Source organism: Pseudophryne corroboree, chromosome 5, assembly GCF_028390025.1.
Source record: "Pseudophryne corroboree isolate aPseCor3 chromosome 5, aPseCor3.hap2, whole genome shotgun sequence".
NCBI lineage: Eukaryota > Metazoa > Chordata > Amphibia > Anura > Myobatrachidae > Pseudophryne > Pseudophryne corroboree.
In genome coordinates, this window is record NC_086448.1 from 814,839,123 (window position 1) to 814,857,229 (window position 18,107).

General features: G+C 44.2%; 1 long non-coding RNA gene across 2 annotated transcripts; it reads right to left on the reverse strand.

Annotated features, from left to right (window-relative positions):
• Positions 1–9,197: 9,197 nt before the first annotated feature.
• Positions 9,198–16,871, reverse strand: LOC134929502 (uncharacterized). 2 transcript variants are annotated; one of them, XR_010178599.1, is made up of 2 exons: positions 16,782–16,871; positions 9,198–9,525 (listed from the first exon to the last, which is right to left on the reverse strand). It is a non-coding gene; the product is annotated as an uncharacterized LOC134929502 (long non-coding RNA). The 2 variants fall into 2 exon arrangements; XR_010178598.1 differs by lacking the exon at positions 16,782–16,871 and adding an exon at positions 14,511–15,108.
• Positions 16,872–18,107: the final 1,236 nt, after the last annotated feature.

The window sequence follows — 18,107 nt, forward strand, 5'->3', positions numbered from 1 at the left end:
CACCGGGCCCATTTAGGAGTGGCACTGCAGTGTCACGCAGGATGTCCCTTCCAAAAAACCCTCCCCAAACAGCACATGACGCAAAGAAAAAAAGAGGCGCAATGAGGTAGCTGTGTGAGTAAGATTAGCGACCGTAGTGGCCGACACAAACACCGGGCCCATTTAGGAGTGGCACTGCAGTGTCACGCAGGATGTCCCTTCCAAAAAACCCTCCCCAAACAGCACATGACGCAAAGAAAAAAAGAGGCGCAATGAGGTAGCTGACTGTGTGAGTAAGATAAGCGACCCTAGTGGCCGACACAAACACCGGGCCCATTTAGGAGTGGCACTGCAGTGTCACGCAGGATGTCCCTTCCAAAAAACCCTCCCCAAACAGCACATGACGCAAAGAAAAATAAAAGAAAAAAGAGGTGCAAGATGGAATTGTCCTTGGGCCCTCCCACCCACCCTTATGTTGTATAAACAAAACAGGACATGCACACTTTAACCAACCCATCATTTCAGTGACAGGGTCTGCCACACGACTGTGACTGATATGACGGGTTGGTTTGGACCCCCCCCAAAAAAGAAGCAATTAATCTCTCCTTGCACAAACTGGCTCTACAGAGGCAAGATGTCCACCTCATCATCATCCTCCGATATATCACCGTGTACATCCCCCTCCTCACAGATTATCAATTCGTCCCCACTGGAATCCACCATCTCAGCTCCCTGTGTACTTTGTGGAGGCAATTGCTGCTGGTCAATGTCTCCGCGGAGGAATTGATTATAATTCATTTTAATGAACATCATCTTCTCCACATTTTCTGGATGTAACCTCGTACGCCGATTGCTGACAAGGTGAGCGGCGGCACTAAACACTCTTTCGGAGTACACACTTGTGGGAGGGCAACTTAGGTAGAATAAAGCCAGTTTGTGCAAGGGCCTCCAAATTGCCTCTTTTTCCTGCCAGTATAAGTACGGACTGTGTGACGTGCCTACTTGGATGCGGTCACTCATATAATCCTCCACCATTCTTTCAATGTTGAGAGAATCATATGCAGTGACAGTAGACGACATGTCCGTAATCATTGTCAGGTCCTTCAGTCCGGACCAGATGTCAGCATCAGCAGTCGCTCCAGACTGCCCTGCATCACCGCCAGCGGGTGGGCTCGGAATTCTGAGCCTTTTCCTCGCACCCCCAGTTGCGGGAGAATGTGAAGGAGGAGATGTTGACAGGTCGCGTTCCGCTTGACTTGACAATTTTCTCACCAGCAGGTCTTTCAACCCCAGCAGACTTGTGTCTGCCGGAAAGAGAGATCCAAGGTAGGTTTTAAATCTAGGATCGAGCACGGTGGCCAAAATGTAGTGCTCTGATTTCAACAGATTGACCACCCGTGAATCCTTGTTAAGCGAATTAAGGGCTCCATCCACAAGTCCCACATGCCTAGCGGAATCGCTCCGTGTTAGCTCCTCCTTCAATGTCTCCAGCTTCTTCTGCAAAAGCCTGATGAGGGGAATGACCTGACTCAGGCTGGCAGTGTCTGAACTGACTTCACGTGTGGCAAGTTCAAAGGGCATCAGAACCTTGCACAACGTTGAAATCATTCTCCACTGCACTTGAGACAGGTGCATTCCACCTCCTATATCGTGCTCAATTGTATAGGCTTGAATGGCCTTTTGCTGCTCCTCCAACCTCTGAAGCATATAGAGGGTTGAATTCCACCTCGTTACCACTTCTTGCTTCAGATGATGGCAGGGCAGGTTCAGTAGTTTTTGGTGGTGCTCCAGTCTTCTGTACGTGGTGCCTGTACGCCGAAAGTGTCCCGCAATTCTTCTGGCCACCGACAGCATCTCTTGCACGCCCCTGTCGTTTTTTTAAAAATTCTGCACCACCAAATTCAAGGTATGTGCAAAACATGGGACGTGCTGGAATTTGCCCATATTTAATGCACACACAATATTGCTGGCATTGTCCGATGCCACAAATCCACAGGAGAGTCCAATTGGGGTAAGCCATTCTGCGATGATCTTCCTCAGTTGCCGTAAGAGGTTTTCAGCTGTGTGCGTATTCTGGAAAGCGGTGATACAAAGCGTAGCCTGCCTAGGAAAGAGTTGGCGTTTGCGAGATGCTGCTACTGGTGCCGCCGCTGCTGTTCTTGCGGCGGGAGTCCATACATCTACCCAGTGGGCTGTCACAGTCATATAGTCCTGACCCTGCCCTGCTCCACTTGTCCACTTGTCCACATGTCCGTGGTTAAGTGGACATTGGGTACAACTGCATTTTTTAGGACACTGGTGAGTCTTTTTCTGACGTCCGTGTACATTCTCGGTATCGCCTGCCTACAGAAGTGGAACCTAGATGGTATTTGGTAACGGGTGCACACTGCCTCAATAAATTGTCTAGTTCCCTGTGAACTAACGGCGGATACCGGACGCACGTCTAACACCAACATAGTTGTCAAGGACTCAGTTATCCGCTTTGCAACAGGATGACTGCTGTGATATTTCATCTTCCTCGCAAAGGACTGTTGGACAGTCAATTGCTTACAGGAAGTAGTACAAGTGGGCTTACGACTTCCCCTCTGGGATGACCATCGACTCCCAGCAGCAACAACAGCAGCGCCAGCAGCAGTAGGCGTTACACGCAAGGATGCATCGGAGGAATCCCAGGCAGGAGAGGACTCGTCAGAATTGCCAGTGACATGGCCTGCAGGACTATTGGCATTCCTGGGGAAGGAGGAAATTGACACTGAGGGAGTTGGTGGGGTGGTTTGCGTGAGCTTGGTTACAAGAGGAAGGGATTTACTGGTCAGTGGACTGCTTCCGCTGTCGGCCCAAGTTTTTGAACTTGTCACTGACTTATTATTAATGCGCTGCAGGTGACGTATAAGGGAGGATGTTCCGAGGTGGTTAACGTCCTTACCCCTACTTATTACAGCTTGACAAAGGGAACACACGGCTTGACACCTGTTGTCCGCATTTCAGGTGAAATACTTCCACACCGAAGAGCTGATTTTTTTGGTATTTTCACCAGGCATGTCAACGGCCCTATTCCTCCCACGGACAACAGGTGTCTCCCCGGGTGCCTGACTTAAACAAACCACCTCACCATCAGAATCCTCCTGGTCAATTTCCTCCCCAGCGCCAGCAACACCCATATCCTCCTCATCCTGGTGTACTTCAACACTGACATCTTCAATCTGACTATCAGGAACTGGACTGCGGGTGCTCCTTCCAGCACTTGCAGGGGGCGTGCAAATGGTGGAAGGCGCATGCTCTTCACGTCCAGTGTTGGGAAGGTCAGGCATCGCAACCGACACAATTGGACTCTCCTTGTGGATTTGGGATTTCGAAGAACGCACAGTTCTTTGCGGTGCTACTGCTTTTGCCAGCTTGAGTCTTTTCATTTTTCTAGCGAGAGGCTGAGTGCCTCCATCCTCATGTGAAGCTGAACCACTAGCCATGAACATAGGCCAGGGCCTCAGCCGTTCCTTGCCACTCCGTGTGGTAAATGGCATATTGGCAAGTTTACGCTTCTCCTCCGACAATTTTATTTTAGGTTTTGGAGTCCTTTTTTTACTGATATTTGGTGTTTTGGATTTGACATGCTCTGTACTATGACATTGGGCATCGGCCTTGGCAGACGACGTTGCTGGCATTTCATCGTCTCGGCCATGACTAGTGGCAGCAGCTTCAGCACGAGGTGGAAGTGGATCTTGATCTTTCCCTAATTTTGGAACCTCAACATTTTTGTTCTCCATATTTTAATAGGCAAAACTAAAAGGCACCTCAGGTAAACAATGGAGATGGATGGATACTAGTATACAATTATGGATGGACTGCTGAGTGCCGACACAGAGGTAGCTACAGCCGTGGACTACCGTACTGTACTGTGTCTGCTGCTAATATAGACTGGTTGATAAAGAGATGTAGTAGTAGTATGTATGTATAAAGAAGAAAGAAAAAAAAACCACGGGTAGGTGGTATACAATTATGGACGGACTGCCCAGTGCCGACACAGAGGTAGCTACAGCCGTGGACTACCGTACTGTACTGTGTCTGCTGCTAATATAGACTGGTTGATAAAGAGATGTAGTAGTAGTAGTATGTATGTATGTATAAAGAAGAAAGAAAAAAAAACCACGGGTAGGTGGTATACAATTATGGACGGACTGCCCAGTGCCGACACAGAGGTAGCTACAGCCGTGGACTACCGTACTGTACTGTGTCTGCTGCTAATATAGACTGGTTGATAAAGAGATGTAGTAGTAGTATGTATGTATAAAGAAGAAAGAAAAAAAAACCACGGGTAGGTGGTATACAATTATGGACGGACTGCCCAGTGCCGACACAGAGGTAGCTACAGCCGTGGACTACCGTACTGTACTGTATCTGCTGCTAATATAGACTGGTTGATAAAGAGATGTAGTAGTAGTAGTATGTATGTATAAAGAAGAAAGAAAAAAAAACCACGGGTAGGTGGTATACAATTATGGATGGACTGCCCAGTGCCGACACAGAGGTAGCTACAGCCGTGGACTACCGTACTGTACTGTGTCTGCTGCTAATATAGACTGGTTGATAAAGAGATGTAGTAGTAGTAGTATGTATGTATAAAGAAGAAAGAAAAAAAAACCACGGGTAGGTGGTATACAATTATGGACGGACTGCCCAGTGCCGACACAGAGGTAGCTACAGCCGTGGACTACCGTACTGTACTGTGTCTGCTGCTAATATAGACTGGTTGATAAAGAGATGATGTAGTAGTAGTATGTATGTATAAAGAAGAAAGAAAAAAAACCACGGGTAGGTGGTATACAATTATGGACGGACTGCCCAGTGCCGACACAGAGGTAGCTACAGCCATGGACTACCGTACTGTACTGTGTCTGCTGCTAATATAGACTGGTTGATAAAGATATGTAGTAGTAGTAGTATGTATGTATAAAGAAGAAAGAAAGAAAAACCACGGGTAGGTGGTATACAATTATGGACGGACTGCCCAGTGCCGACACAGAGGTAGCTACAGCCGTGGACTACCGTACTGTACTGTGTCTGCTGCTAATATAGACTGGTTGATAAAGAGATGTAGTAGTAGTAGTATGTATGTATAAAGAAGAAAGGAAAAAAAAAACACGGGTAGGTGGTATACAATTATGGACGGACTGCCCAGTGCTGACACAGAGGTAGCTACAGCCGTGGACTACCGTACTGTACTGTGTCTGCTGCTAATATAGACTGGTTGATAAAGAGATGTAGTAGTAGTAGTATGTATGTATAAAGAAGAAAGAAAAAAAAACCACGGGTAGGTGGTATACAATTATGGACGGACTGCCGAGTGCCGACACAGAGGTAGCTACAGCCGTGGACTACCGTACTGTACTGTGTCTGCTGCTAATATAGGCTGGTTGATAAAGAGATGTAGTAGTAGTAGTATGTATGTATAAAGAAGAAAGAAAAAAAAAACCACGGGTAGGTGGTATACAATTATGGACGGACTGCCCAGTGCCGACACAGAGGTAGCTACAGCCGTGAACTACCGTACTGTGTCTGCTGCGACTGGATGATAAATAATGATATAAAAAATATATATATATCACTACTGCAGCCGGACAGGTATATATTATATAATGACGGACCTGCTGGACACTGTCTGTCAGCAGAATGAGTTTTTTATAGAATAAAAAAAAAACACCACACAAGTGAAGTCACACGACGAGTGTTTAACTTTTTCAGGCAATCACAATATAGTATACTATACTACTAACTATACTGGTGGTCAGTGTGGTCAGGTCACTGGTCAGTCACACTGGCAGTGGCACTCCTGCAGCAAAAGTGTGCACTGTTTAATTTTAATAATAATATGTACTCCTGGCTCCTGCTATAACCTATAACTGGCACTGCAGTGCTCCCCAGTCTCCCCCACAATTATAAGATGTGTGAGCTGAGCACAGTCAGATACGAGTGTTTAACTTTTTCAGACAATCACAATATAGTATACTATACTACTAACTATACTGGTGGTCAGTGTGGTCAGGTCACTGGTCAGTCACACTGGCAGTGGCACTCCTGCAGCAAAAGTGTGCACTGTTTAATTTTAATAATAATATGTACTCCTGGCTCCTGCTATAACCTATAACTGGCACTGCAGTGCTCCCCAGTCTCCCCCACAATTATAAGATGTGTGAGCTGAGCACAGTCAGATATATACATAGATGATGCAGCACACTGGGCTGAGCAGTGCACACAGATATGGTATGTGACTGAGTCACTGTGTATCGTTTTTTTCAGGCAGAGAACGGATATATTAAATAAAACTGCACTGTCTGGTGGTCACTGTGGTCAGTCACTAGTAAACTCTGCACTCTCTACAGTTCTACAGTACTCCTAATCTCCAGTAAATCAGGTCAATCTCTCTCTCTCTCTCTTCTAATCTAAATGGAGAGGACGCCAGCCACGTCCTCTCCCTATCAATCTCAATGCACGTGTGAAAATGGCGGCGACGCGCGGCTCCTTATATAGAATCCGAGTCTCGCGAGAATCCGACAGCGTCATGATGACGTTCGGGCGCGCTCGGGTTAACCGAGCAAGGCGGGAAGATCCGAGTCGCTCGGACCCGTGAAAAAAAACATGAAGTTCGTGCGGGTTCGGATTCAGAGAAACCGAACCCGCTCATCTCTAATATTTGTTGCTGCCTCCTGAAGAACAAGGAGTACAATGGTCCCCTTATCACACCTACTCTCCCTGAATTTGTGAGGCTTATAAATTTCGGAGAATTCTCGCACACGGCAGGAGAGTTGTCACTGAATTGGGTCAGGTCATCCTGACGCAGATCACTGTCAATTGTGATGCCCCTCCCATCTGAACATGCCCCTTCCAGATCTAATGTACATGTATTTCAGCGTGAAAAAGTGTGTAAGAATGCTAATTGGGGCCATTTTTGCTTACTGCTATTTCAGTTCCACTTCCATTTTCTGTTTTGTCCAATTTTATTTATTTTTTGTTAGATGCATCTTAATTCTTTAATGCATTAATTATGATAACCTAATGCAAGGTTTTTTTTTATTTCATTAGTGTTTAGAGCATATAAAAGCATAGAACTATAGAGTTATACACATGTCCACTTGAGTGAACATCATGCATCTGCAACATACAGTAAATCTTTCCACTATTGTCATGGGACAGCAATTAAACTGTATATATATATATATATATATATATATATATATATGAAAAAAAGAAATAAAGAGAAGAAAAGAAATAATGGAGGGCGCAATGGTGAGTATAGAATTACAAGTTTTTACTGGCACACCCCCTGACGAAGTCTTACGACGAAACGCGTTGGGCGTGGCCAGCAGGACGAGGTTCAAGGATCCATTGTCTGAAGTATCAGCGTGTGTGGTCTGTGATTCAAGTCCGTGCGGCTAGAAGGATTTAGCGGCTGCTGTTATCCTGTGAGCGACGGGGTTCATTGGTGCGGTTTTCCGGAGGCTCCACTGATGATCTACATCGCGCTGGTTAACTTTTACTTTAAATGTACGTGAGTGATACTGATGCCAGTAAAAACTTGTAATTCTATACTCACCATTGCGCCCTCCATTATTTCTTTTTTTCAGATGTGCTGAGGAGTACGGGTTTACTCCTAGAGGAGGACTGCTGCAAAAGTACATTTGGACTGATATATATATCAAAGACTTTGTGTGGGATTGCGCGACTTCTTGTCCATATATATATATATATATCTATATATCATGGAATCATGATACTTGGCACATCCAACTTCTTTTGGTGTGTCTATAGCTCCTTCTTCCCCACTTGATTAGGGCAGGTGGACCACATATGGCAGGCCATTGGAATACAGGTTTGCGGTTCCTAAAGCTACGGCTAGAGCGCACACCAAAATGTGTCATCGGGATTGACTTCCGGCCGACGGGAGCAGTGGCGTGGAGAGGACACAGAGGATAAGGAGAGATTTATAAGGGGGTAAGTGTGAAGTTATTTTTTGTTACACTCTGTGATTGTGTTGTCCTAAAGACTTACCCCGAAAGTACTTGACCAATACACCAGCTTGAATTGAATACGCTTTGTCTCCGAGTGACTACTTTATTGGGTGATATCTGGATCTTGAATTGTGCACCAAATCAAGCTGTCTGGTTATGTGAGTGCCGGCTGAGGATAGATTTGTATACAATATATATATATATATATATATATATATATATTAGAGTTGAGCGGTTTGATCTGAACCCCCCGAACTTCACGATCTAAGTCAGGAAATGAGTCAGGCTCGGGACTTCCCACCAGGCTCGGATACCAGAACGAGGCAAAATGTCTTCATCCCACTGTCGGATTCTCGTGGGTTTTGGATTCCATATAAGGAGCCACTTGTTGCCGCCATTTTCAGTACAGACTTAGAGAGTCCGGACCAGACTCTCCAAGTCTACAAGCTCAGCAATGTAGCACTATACACTTGTTGTGTGTCCTGATGATGGGGTGACTTAGCCCTGAAATGTTGACATTAAAACACTGTTTTGTTCCACTACATTGGAGTCTCCAGAGTGCCGCCTTATTAGAATATGATGTACATCTGAGCAACACCTCAGAGGGCACCGGATCAAGATTACAACTGGTACCTTGTGGTGAGTGCCGGATTTTGCTGACTGTGTACAGTATATATATATATATATATATATATATATGTATAAATATATATATATCCGTCATGCTGGAACCAGTTAATGCTTCTGGGGCTGGGCTGAACTGGCAATAATACATAATGCGACACCGGGCTGGATCTACTGGAGCCAGGATTAATGCTACTGGAGCCGGACTGAACCGGTGATAGCATGGACACCGGGCTGGAACCAGGTAATGCTTCTGGAGCTGGACTAGAGCAGAAATGATACTACACTGGGCTGGAACCAGTTAATGCTACTGGAGCTGGAATGGACTGGCAATAACATGTACACTGGGCTGGAACCAGTTACTGATGCTGGAGCTGGGCTGGACCATCAATAACACAGACACCGGGCTGGAATCGATTAATACTACTGGAGCCGGGTTGAACCGTGATAGCATGGACACCGGCTGGAACCAGTTAATGCTACTGGCACATCGAGGATGACCACTGGAACCATCTAGGTAGTATTGTCAACTGGCAGAGTCCTGTAATCACTAAACAGCAGGCATAAGGTAGGAGTCACACAGAGTGTTGATATCTGGCTGGGATCAGTAGTTTTATAAGTAGCAGAATCAGCTGACTTGTGATATTGTTTACAGCACTCTATTAAATGGGAACCGATGAAGCTGTACAAAGGCACAAGGAGCTGGGAACAGTATCTGACCATCAGAGATCAGGAAGCAAGAATGTGGCTGGATAAGCAACATTGTTCTGGCAATCTTTTGGTGACTCTGCTGTTCTTTTATCACCTGTGCTGCACTGGGATCGGTAGAGAAGGTGACATGAGGAAGAGGTGGATTCCCATTGGTTCTTCAGTAATCAGCTGACCTGATACAACATGACAGTCCCAAGTAACATAGTTTCTGAGGTAAAAAAAAAAGACAATTTGTCAATCAAGTTCAACCTATTTGTGGTCTCCTATGCTGTATTATTTTTAGGACTAATTTTATCTGTTGTGTCAGCCGTTGCGTTTATTCCTCTTTTGTTAACTATAGTCCTTGAACTACCCACCATAACCCTGTATACTCTTATCCTTTAGGAATTTATCTAGCCCATTCTGACTGAGTCCGCCATTACTACTCTCTCAGGCAGGGAATTCCAAATACGTATTGTCCTTACTGTGAAGAAACCTTTCCAACTCTGTGTTTGAAACCTCCCCTCCTCTAACCTAATCGATTGTCCACCTGTCCTTTGAGATGATCTAACCATAAACAATTCCCTGGCTAACTCTGTATATTGACTCCTTATATATTTGTAAATGTTAATCATGAACCCTCTTAATCTTCTTTTTTCCCAGTGTAAACATGCCTAGCCTGCAAGCCTTCTCTCGTATTCTAGCAACTCCATCCCCTTAATCAATTTGGTCACCGGTCTCTGAACCTTTTCTAGTTCCAGGATATCCTTTTTGTAGTATTGTGCCCATAATTGTGCACAGTATTCGAAAAATGTGGCCTCACTAGTGATGTATATAATGGTAGTATAACACTCTCATCCCTTGCATCAATTCCCCACTTTATGCATGCTAATATCTTGTTTGCCTTCTTTGCTGCAATCCTACTTTGAGTACTGCTGCTTAGTTTGCTATCTATGTGAACACCTACTGTAAGTCTTTTTCCAGTACAGAATCCCCTAGTTTTACCCCATTTAGTATGTAGGTGGTATTTCTTTCCTTGCTACCAAAGTGCATTACCTTACACTTGTCTGTATTGAATCTCATTCTCCATTTTGCTGCCCATGCTTCCAGTTTAAGTAAATCATTCTGAAGAGACTCAGCATCCCCCTCCAAATTTATAACCTTACACAGTTTGGTATCATCTGCAAATCTTTACGCCATGCTCTCTAACCCTACAGCTAGATCATTTCTGAAAATGTAGAACAATAGTGGTCCAAGTATAGACCCTTGTTACACCCCACTTAGTACTTCAGTCCAATTTGAAAAAGTTCCCTTTACCACAACTCGCTGCTCTCTATTATCTAACCAATTTCTAACCCAAGTGCATAATGTGCTCCCTAGCCCCAATTCTTGTAACTTATAGATAAATATAAATATACATACAACTTGCTCCTGTGCACACTGCACAATTCACATATATAAAATACATGTGGTCCTGACAACGGAACCAAAAAGTGCAGCAGCAGTCAATGTCCGACGGGGACCCAGCCCTTCACTTTACCATGGAAGGTAGGCTTACATTTTTGCCCAGACATGTACTAGGAAACCTTATTATTACTCCATGTTAAATTGTAAAGTCTATTATAATTGTTCTGATTATTAGCACCAGCATAGCTCTGTAAGTCTCAGCATGGTAGCACATCTTATTATGTTTGAAATGTAGGTTTGCAGCCCTGCCCCCTACCTCACTTTCCTCTCTACTTGTATAAGGCTTGACAATAGTTGTCAGGATTTAAGTGAAAAATAATTCCACACATAAGAGATGGCTTTTTTGGTCTTATGCCCAGGGCCTTCTATCACAGGCAAGAACTGCTGCCACTGGTAGTTGAATTTACAAGCAGCATCCTTATCATCAACATCCTGATCAGCATCAGATTGACAAATATCCTCCTCATCCTGTTTCACTTCCACAGTAGCATCCTCAATTTCTGTCACCATCTTTACTTGTACTGCTCATCCCCACATGTTCAGAAGGTACATAGTTGGTTGAAAGAGGCTTCTCTATGAGTGCTTTGTCAAAAATGTCAGACTCCACTCATAGATTTGTGAACACACAGTTTGTTCTTCAGCCTTAATGTACTTATTTTTTGGGGACACTGATTTGTCATTTTTAAAGGTGACACCTCAACTAGACTTAGAGTGAGAAGGTGTTGTGTCATCATATGAGGTTACAGAAGAAGATGCCTGACTGTGTTTAGTCTGACTTCCATAATAGGCATTCTAGAGCATGAAACAGCAGTAGCACTAGCAGGACCACCACTCACAAACAAAGGCCATGTCCTGAGACAGTCCTTGCCACTGTGTGTGGTGTATGGAATGTTAGCAATTCTAAGTTTTTCTGCAGTAAATTTTATCTTTAGAGTTTATGTTATCTTTAACATTGTGAAATAATGTTTAAATTTCAAGTGCCCTTTCTTAAACTTTCTGCCTCATGGACCAGCTTTAGTAGATGTTGAAGCACTATAATCAAGACTGGCAGCAGCCACAGCACTAGTACTGGGTTGGTGCTCCTACTCTTCTATCAACTGATCCATATAGACTCAAAGCGCTATTAATAATTAACAGTGGCCCCTAATGAAACACTCTTTTTTTGTACAGTGCATGAATAACAACACACACATTTTATTTATTTTTTAATACTGCAGTAGGTAAGGGATAGGTGGTACCTACTGAATGTTATTTTTTTAAGTACAGTGCCTGAATAACAACACACAGGTTTATGTATTTATTTTTTTCATAATTATAATTTACCTAACACTGACTTAGTCAAAGTGCTACAGCCCAGAGCCCTTCATTGAAGACACAAATAGGCCCTACACACTGGCCGATTTTCTGAAAGATATGAACGATCTCGTTCGTAAATGAACGAGAACTCGTTCATATCTTTCAGTGTGGAGACTCCAGCGATGAACGATGCGCGGCCCCGGGCTCGTTCATCGCTGGTCTCCCGTCGGCTGTGCAAGCAGGCCAATATGGACGATCTCGTCCATATTTGCCTGCACTTCAATGCAGCCGCGTGACGGGGGGAGTGAAGAAACTTCACTCCCCCCGTCACTGCCCCCCCGCCGCCGGGTCGCTCGTCGGCCATTTCGGCCGTCGGGCACCTCGGCGGCGCATCGTCAAATGTGTAGGGCCCCTTAGTCTGAGGGTAACACAGTAATATCCAACTGCCCTTAATCACAGTCACATTAGCTCTTTAATAGCAGTCATAGTAGTCCTTAACCACTTACCTGACGATTTATTTCGCCGAAAACCGCTCCGAAATTGTCGTTTTATTTATGAGTGAATTCAGTGAGGAACATGACTTTAACCCTATCCCAAATGATTTTAGTTAAAAAAAAGGGAAAAAAATATTGTTTTTGATTTTTTATTTTTTCTCTCCAAACATCGAAACATCGTTTGGGAACATCGCAACCATCAGAACATCGGGAACATTGCGACTATCGCGGCTTTCATTTTGAAAGCCGGGATAGCCTGCAGGTATGCAGGGGGGGTCTGGGGGTTGTTTGGGAGGGTTCATTTACTCTCCCCAGTGGCTGCCATTGTCGGGAGCCGCTGGAGGGGGGGATCCTGCCGTGCTGACCGATCAGCAGTGATCGGCAGCACGGCAGACACAGGGGGAGAGTGCAGGGAGGAAGAGGGACCTTACGGTCCCTCTGACAGCAGCAGCGGAGGGAAGTTTCCCTTCCCTGCCGCTGCTAACACTCTCTATCTGACTGGTCGCATCCTGTACGACCAGGTCAGACAAAGCACTTGCAGGCATGGTCGCATCTGATGCGACCATGCCAGGCAAGTGGTTAATCACACTGCAACCCATTCCACACTCTCTCCCTTGGGTGCCCAAACTATGAGGGAGGAACTTTTATTGAATCCAAAACATGCAAGAGATCCAACACTAGGAGGATGCTCACAGCAGACACAATGTTTTTTTTTTTCCAGAAAATTAACATTATTTTTTTTGATGTTCTAATTTCATTTTTTTACAGGTTTAGCATTCATATTGGAAAACAGGTCAAATGTATCATTTTAAGCTTCATTATACTTTATTTAGGTTGGCCAGTTCATGAACAAATCAGCTTAATCGAGGTTAAACATGTTCGCCTTGCTGAAATTTAGATTAATATTTTTAAAATTAATCAAAAGTTCAAGGATTTTGTCAAATTTTGTAATTTAAGATTACAGTTTTGAGTTAATTGCTTTCTATGGATACCAACGACCCTGTATTTCATCTAGCTATACCCGATGCCTGCAAGTGTCCAATCTTGTTTTACTACGCTGATTAATGAGTTGGACAAGACGACCACAAACCAGGAGGAAATTCAAGTCACTTAGTAAATGAGATCATATATTTGAAAGGGTTCCGGTATGAAAGATAGATAGTGTCTAGTTAGACAGTCAATAGATAGACACCATATGTTAGATGGACATTAGGTCGACAGGGTGAAAAGGTCGACAGGGTGAAAAGGTCGACAAGTCAAAAGGTCGACATGAAGATGGTCGACATGAAAAAGGTAGACACCATGTTTTTTTTGCATTTTTGTGGTTTGTGTGGATAGTTTTGTCATCTGGGACCCCCAATTGTAGAAAGGCATACCCTCGCGGGGCTCGCTTCGCTCGCCACACTTCGCTCGCCACGCTTCGGGCACGGTGGCTCGCTGCGCTCGCCACAAGGTTTGTAACCAACTCTATGCCGACATGGATAGAGAAAGTATGAAATAATCCAAAAACATGTTACATTTAAAAAAAAACATTTGTCTATCTTTTTTATGTCGACCATTTTCATGTCGACCTTTTGATCCTGTCAACCTTTTGACCCTGTCGACCTAATGTCTGTCTAATATATGGTGTCTATCTATTGACTGTCTAACTAGACACTGTCTATCTATCAAACGGATAGGATTTGAAAGAGATCACCCAGACAAAAAGTTTTTAAAATAATAATGTTTTTACTTTTAATTAACTTGTTGTTTACACATTAAATATATTAATATTACTAAATGCCTTTAATCTATAAAATAAAAAAGAACATACACTTTATAATGTATATACTGTAGTTATTGGTAGCACACAGTCATTTTGAATGAACAGAACCATTTTCAGTTGTCAATAGCAACACTTCTGAAATTCCTAATTTAATTGAACAATAACAAAAAAAATGGGATTTTGGTTACCTACCGGTAAATGTTTTTCTCGTAGTCCGTAGAGGATGCTGGGGTCCACATTAGTACCATGGGGTATAGACAGGTCCACCAGGAGCCACTGGCACTTTAAGAGTTTGAGAGTGTGGGGTGGCTCCTCCATCTATTCCCCTCCCACCAGACTCAGTCTAGAAACTGTGGGGGTATATAATGGGGCGTCCTAAGGTACCAGAACCAGGCCATACTGCCATAGAGCTCTGTAATACCTGGGTTGTAGATTCATTACTTGCAACCCTGTCAGAAATCTGGGAAATCCAAGATTTGATAGAGGAAAACCACTCTGGTTCCCTTGCTGGTATCTGTGCTAAACCAGTGCTATCCTGATTACATGGAATGGGATCATCCTGGGAGGATAAATCCTCTGCAGCATATGACACAGTGTCCCTGGACATAGCTAAAAGAGACCATCAAACACTCCACACACACACAGGAGTTTCCCCCCCAAGAATGGCAAGAGAGACACAGAGATCGGAGCCAACCCACACACAGCGCAGCAAAGGGAGACCCCTTGTCAGCGCTGACTGTGTTCCTTAATAGGAGACACAGTCGGTTTACAGCCTCCCCTCCCCCTTCTACAGCCCCCTGGTACCGTGTACTGACAGTTGGAGCTGACAGTTGGAGCTGCTGTGGAGGGACCTTCTTCCATCCAGCGCTGTGCAGGCAGGAAAATGGCACTGGAACGCTGCTGGGTCCGCTCTGAGGAGAAGCTCCGCCCTCTTAATGGTGCTGTCTTCCCGCTCTTCATAGATTATACTGGCCTAAGGTAAAATGTGCTGGCTGAGCTCTGCGGACCCCGACAGACTTGCTGACCAGTGTAGGGGTAAGAGCTGGCCCAGGGCGCCCCTCACAGCGCCGCACCATGTGCCTCTGAACCTTAACAGGAGCGCAGTTAATACTGCCCTCCCTCCCCATTGCCGCCATCTTCACACCGGCCCCACGCTTGCTAGGGGGTCGATGTCTCACTCACCACTCTTCAAAACTGTAAGGGGTTGGCGGCATGCTGCTGGGGCGAACGGTCCCCTGTGGCGGAGAACGATCCGACCCCTCTGGAGCTCAGTGTCAAGTCAGCGGAGACAGTGGCTCAGAGCCCGCAGGGTGGACACTGCTCAACCCCTTAGTCCCTCGTTGCAGGCAGGCTGTTGCCAACAGCCTCCTGTAAAAAAATAAACTCTATAAATAACTTTAACTAGAAAAGCTCTGTAGAGCTCCCCTAGCTGTGACCGGCTCCTCCGGGCACATTTTCTAAACTGAGTCTGGTGGGAGGGGCATAGAGGGAGGAGCCAGCCCACACTCTCAAACTCTTAAAGTGCCAATGGCAACTGGTGGACCCGTCTATACCCCATGGTACTAATGTGGACCCCAGCATCCTCTAGGACGTAAGATGAAAAATTTTCTGCACAATTTCGATTAATTGGAGCCCAGAAGGTCTCATTTTGCCCCCCCTTCTCCCAGGATCTGGCCCCAGTTGGACTGGGGGTTGAAGGTCCCGCCAGGGGAATGGAGTGGTAGTTGTCCATGCTTAAGGGGTGTTGTCAGCCATTACAGGGGGTCTGTCCAGCCACTAAAGAGGGTTATCTTACCACTAGAGCAGTGGTTCTCAAACTGTGTGCCGTGGCACCCTGGGGTGCCTTGGGACACTTGCACGGGTGCCTCGATTTGGTGGTACAGGACCAATTCAAATTATTTATGGTCAATGTAACAGGCGAAACCAGTGCTGGTGGCCGCCAATCATAAAATATGTGGACAAACAGAAGCAAATCCTGTCCCTCACCACATAATGGACATAGAACACAATTTACTTAATTTAATATCACTTTCTAAATTTCTCAAAAAGAAACATTTGGCCTTGGGGTGCCATGAAAAAAACATTTGATGCTATAGGGCGCCGTTATTCAGAAAAGTTTGGTTACCGCTGCATTAGAGATTGCATGGTCCTAGGCCCTTTTATACATATATACAGTATACAGTAGAAAGCACTGAGTGCAATGATAACAACATACCAGTGTGATAACAGCAATGTACGGTAGTAAATACACCATAGTCCTAAGAATGCATTATAATGTAACATATGTATAATAATTGAGCACATGACGGTAGTACTGTCTATATACATCTTTAATGGCACTGTACATGTGATAGAGGACCCCAGTACTGACTGTCTAAAATGCAATAAGAACAACATTACATATAGCAAAGGTGAAATACATGAAACTGTAAAAAATGAAAAAAAAATCAGTTAAGATCTTACCATTGTGATGACAAAATTGTAGGTTAGGGCAATGCCATTCCTATCACTGGCAGGAACTATGGGGCAGATTTATTAAGCTCGGTGAAGTGATAAAGTGGAAGGTGATAATGCACTAGCCAATCAGCTCCTAACTGTCATTTTTCATACCCAGCCTGTGACACGGCAGTAAGGATCTGATTGGCTGGTCCTTTATCACCTTCCACTTTATCACTTCACCAAGCTTAGTAAATCTGCCCCTGTGTTCTTTGTGCTAAAGCCTACAACCAACAGGAGGAGGGGACAGAGATGTTTTGTAACCACTCCCTTTGAATGGCAGTAGGGTGAATCTTGGTGTAAAAAAGGGAACCAAGTTCACCCATGTTCACCCGTGTTTCTGCCCGACCAGATAAATTATCATCTAAAAAAGTAACAATTTATTTTGGAACCTGAATCCTTAGAGGAGTAGGTGGGCCCTTAAGCAGCGGGGTCCACTGGGGATTTCCCCTGTATCCTTGTGGGAAGCCCAGCTTTGTCTCACCCAATGGCTGTGGACACCATTTTTCACCATTGCAAGCATCTTCTGTGCATTCTGCAATTTTTTTCTGGTGAGTACTTCAGAAATACGGTGAATACCTCAAAAGATTATGTTGTGGCTACAAGGTGAATAAATTCATTGAATATCCACTGCACACACTGCACCCAATATAGATATACCAGTGGCACACAATCACGTTTTTAATACTATGCACGTTTAATAATGGCCAAAACATACACCAAGCCTTGATAGAAATAACACTGTATATTTGGTAATCCAATAAGTAGCAAAATAATGTAAGTGGTGTGTTTTTGATGGTAATATTCATTTAGTCAGGCTGATTAGATAAAGATAAAAAAAAGTTGAATCTATCTTGATAAGAACATACAGTATATAAAACTTGCTTTGGTAGAGTAAAAAAAATGATGTTATATAGGGTAATGACAAGGTAACATACTGTAAGTTCAATTTCATTGTGCCACAGATTTCTGGTAGCAAAACAGTTTAAGAGCTTTAGCTTCCACAGATCAGGGAGCATTAAAGCTTTTTTTTAATTCATTATGAAACAAATAGAAGGTGAAGACAATGTAATCAGCACAGAAACACCCTGATTATTAGTAAAAAAAAAAACAGGAGGAAGAAGAAGAAGAAGAAGAAGAAGAAGAAGAAGAAGAAGAAGAAGTTGTTTTCTAAAGGAAGAGTACATTTTAATTATTATTATTATTATTATACTAAAGTTGGGGCAAAGCTTGGTGGCATTTGAGAGCCTCTTTGCTCACTACATCATGTGCCGCGCGATAGATAATGCAATG